The following is a 4,247-nucleotide window of genomic DNA, read 5'->3' as shown; positions in this document are numbered from 1 at the left end:
CAAGAACAGCAAAGCCATGATTACTCAAATATTTCAAAATCGTTTGAATCAAAACCGCAATTGGAAAGGGTGGGGCAACAATGGGAGAGACTACGATCAAATCTTTTTCAAAGGAATACAGAGGAAAAATACTTTTAACAAATATTTTAAAAATTTTTGCTCAGGAAAAGAAAAAAACAAGCCTGATAATTATATGGAAGATATCAAAGGTGTTACGTTTGCTTTTGTCCCCAGGTGGTCATGGAAACTTGTTAAATGAAGTTGTAGTAAATGAAAGTTATTTTGCATGACAATATTCGTCAAAATTGATATAAAGTTCATCCAACTTGCTTAAAACAACATGCATACCATCAATCAATTGTGAAAGTGTTCAAGAATAACTATTACTTTAAAAATCTTTTCGATGAGAAAGATCAAGATCAAGTTCACAGATTTACAAATTCTGAAAAAAGTGTATACAAATGTAAGTATATTTATTGCATTATCCCTTTGTTTTTGTTGTTGAAACAAGGTCTTACAGAAGAAACGGAATCAGAGCCTTTCTATCTTTTGGATAATTGTCAAATTTCTCCCTATAAATTCTACCAAATAAATAAGATTAAATAGGAAAGAATCACTGATGTGAGTAAGGTGAAATTGGTACATTGCTTTTATTGTTGATGTAAAATGTTTTAAGTGAGCGCAATGTCATGGGAAAACTTCAATGTATTCCTTTCGAGGTGATCTATATCTATACTGAGTATATTACCTGTGATGGAAAGCCCTAGGGCCGATATTACACAGGGTGAAGATAGCAAAGGCTAGTGAGGGGAGATTAAAACACATCACAGAAAAACCGATCCACTCCACGATTTCTCCCAGGAAGTTAGCACAAGAGACGTACTCGAATAAAAATCCTGGGGATAAAAATAATAGTAGGCACTAAAGACGTACTCGAAAAAAAATTCTAGGGATAAAAATAAAAATTAGCTCCAGAGACGTACTCGAATAAAAATCCTGGGGATAAAAATAAAAGTTAGCACCAGAAACGTACTCGAATAAAAATCCTAGCGACAAAAAGTCAAGTTTTTAAACAACATACAATTCTCTTTCCATTTTCACCAGAATACTACATGAATAAAAGAACGGGGAACATTCAGATAAAATTTTGTCTAAATACCTGTTGGAGTTTGATATGTGCCTTCTTTCTCTCTCCTTAGTGACGTCAGCAAAATGTCAGACCGGATGTTAATGTACATCCCCGTAAAAAATAACATAATACCTACAAAACAAATTAAAAATGTTTCTGTAAGGGTTTTAGTGCGTATAACCATTTTAGAAATTAAACACCAGTTCGCTTCTATTTATGTGTCATTTGCATTGATAGGGTGAAACAAACAGCGGAAAATTTAGTTCTATTTCATATAACATACCCAGACAGAATTTTGCTTCCTGGAACCAGTGGTGGATCTTGGTATTCGGTAGGAGTATTCCGTACGTCTGCAAAGCGCCGTTCTCTGAACAGAAGAAAACGGCGGCCACAAACAGAAACAAACAAATAGGTTTACCTCCCTTTATCCTTAGCGGGAAAATGAAAGTCCTGAAATCAAGGTAAATTATTTTTGTATAAAAAACCATCAACAGTCAAGCACGGATATATAGGTAGTCAATCTAGAAAAATATAAAGTAGGACACCTCAGAAATATTGGCGGGTGAATTTGAGACAAGCATATAAAAATTTATTTTCAGATATTCCCTATCCCCCTCCGAAATAGGGGTTTCGGGTATTGAAAATTTGTTTGCATTTTTTATATCCTTGTGTCGGATTTCTTTTATGCTTTTGTACAACCCCCTCTCTGAAAATATATTAATTTAAATTACAAAATAAAACCCTGAAAACCCCTTGATTCGCGCATGATCTTAATGTGTATTCGGTACAGTGACGTGTGAACAAATCAATTTAATTTTATTACAAAAGTTACTTGGCAATAAAAAATTAAGGAGAGAACACTAGAATATGCTCCAGTTTTCTTTTTTTTTTTACCTTTCAAAAATCATAAACAATATACTGACAGAAAAAAGGGCTATACTAAATCTCACCTGTGAAAGTAGTGTAACAGAAAGCATCCAATCAGAATCATGTTATTTCCATGAATATTCATTAACTCATCATAGCGCCACCTTGAGAGTATTATAAGCAGTATAACAAAGGACGGTAACTACCGTAGGAACCAGCCGAGCTTAGCAGGCACGAGGCATCCCCATCCAGGACGGGTGTACCGGCCATAGGGGGCCGTGTCGAACTGAAGCGTGATTAAATTATAAATCCCCCACAAAACCATCAGACCAGAAGGAAATCTCAGCGAATCAGGGGCCGAAAACACGCGGTCAACTTGTTCCATTATTAAGTTTATATTTTTCTTCCTTCATTTTTTTTAAAAACAGAGAAAAATAATTACACTAAATTTGGAAATTAAAGATTTGTTTAACTAAGGATTACTGCATTCAATGATTTTTATGGTGTGCGAGTCGAATTTTATTAATAATATTTTGAAAATGGATGACGTCACCTTCCCTCCTGCTGTCCGATTGTTTATTCTGAGATAAGGACTCTGATTCGACTAGCCAGTGATTCAAGGTGTTATTTCAGAACAACAACAATTAATGAAAAATCTATAGAATTCTGTGATGTTTGTTTTGGTTCTTATTTTCTATTTATGTATCTGTACACCATGAGTCTAAATTTACCCCCGCTGAGATTCAGGATATACTTTTTTATATGAACTGCGGGGTGATGAATAATCTCTCTCTCTCTCTATTTATCTCTCTCTCTCTTTCTCTCTTTCTCTCTCAATGTATTTAAATGCGAAATACTCAGTTATTCATTATATGGACAATTTGCAAACTTCAAGGCCTGTGTGTGTCAAGTGCTACAATTTTCAGGCGCCAAGGTATCGACGTGATGTTTCCTTCATGCAACAATAAATCAATAAAAGTGTGGGGAATTTGAGATCAGTCAACATCGTTACATGTAATATATGTACGAGAGAGAGAGAGAGAGAGAGAGAGAGAGAGAGAGAGAGAGAGAGAGAGAGAGAGAGAGAGAGAGAGAGAGAGAGAGAGAGAGAGAGAGAGAGAGTCCATTTGCACTTTAAAAAACAATCAGAATGTTCTGACAGTTAGAAAAAAGGGGACTTGTCTTAAAAATTATATTTCGTTGGAGGTAGGGTATGCTCAAGACCTTTCTCTAAATTTAAATACATTTCTTTTTCAATTGCTGGACTTGCAATGAATTGTTTGTAATATATTCTAATATCATATCATAATATACAGTAAAAGAACATCAAAAACTAATCTAACAAAAATGCGCTGACTTTATATTCACTGTTTAAAAAGATATATTAATGTAACTTTGAAAAAATCCGCTATTTATGCATTTGCAGTATGATATAAATTATATATTCATAAATGCGTAAAGAGCAGCACAAATCAATTTCTTGCGGAAATATGCTATTAAGCCTTTCTAAAAAAAGTAATATTAACTTTAATTAACTGTTCGTATTAATAAAAATTAACTTAAGCAATATTCGTATTTCAGATAAACGACCATTCTGTTTTTTAGGCCAGAAAGCTACAGATGTGCAGCCAGAATTTTAGCAATATATTCGTTCCTTTTGCACTTTTATTTAAAAACAAAGTGTAACGTTCAGCAACAAGTATAACAAATGTTAGCAAAAAAAATAATGATCACTATATTATATTTTGAATTATATAATATATACTCTTCAAAAAAAGAAACGCATAGTATAGGAACAATGCCCTGAAATTTTTTTTTGATAGTTTTGTCTTACCTTTTATTTTGTATGAATACGATGTATTCGAGTGAAATGAATGATTTTTTAATGCAATTGTTAACTTTACAATTATTCTACAAGTCTCACAGACAAAAAGACCCAGTTTTGCAAAACCGTCCCCAAAATTTTTATCTCAATTTTCATTTGTTGGATTCCGATGCAATTCCTTCAGGTACAAAGGGGCTATCAAAATCGGGGTTCTCGATATTTTGATTCTGGTTTTATCTGAAAAATGACGCCTCCTAAAATTGAATCTGAATGTTGCGTGGCACAAAAAGGAAAATGGGCGAGTGGAAGCAGGGGTGCCGCAATCTACAGTTGCAAGAGGTTTTAATGTTACACACAAACCATATCAAACCTATAAAACGTAAACCATTAACATCGAACACCCAATGTTCGCAAAAAAATTATGGT

General features: G+C 33.8%; 1 pseudogene; it reads right to left on the bottom strand.

Moving 5' to 3' along the window:
* Positions 1 to 514: 514 nt before the first annotated feature.
* Positions 515 to 2,381, bottom strand: LOC134229539 (3-oxo-5-alpha-steroid 4-dehydrogenase 2-like; annotated as a pseudogene).
* Positions 2,382 to 4,247: the final 1,866 nt, after the last annotated feature.

The sequence above is a fragment of the Saccostrea cucullata genome, unplaced genomic scaffold (assembly GCF_032062105.1).
Source record: "Saccostrea cucullata isolate Sc308-1 unplaced genomic scaffold, CSIRO_AGI_Scuc_v1 ctg4814, whole genome shotgun sequence".
Classification (NCBI taxonomy): Eukaryota; Metazoa; Mollusca; class Bivalvia; order Ostreida; family Ostreidae; genus Saccostrea; species Saccostrea cuccullata.
The sequence above is the reverse complement of the archived record's forward strand: the minus strand, read 5'-3'. Positions and strand labels throughout refer to the sequence as shown.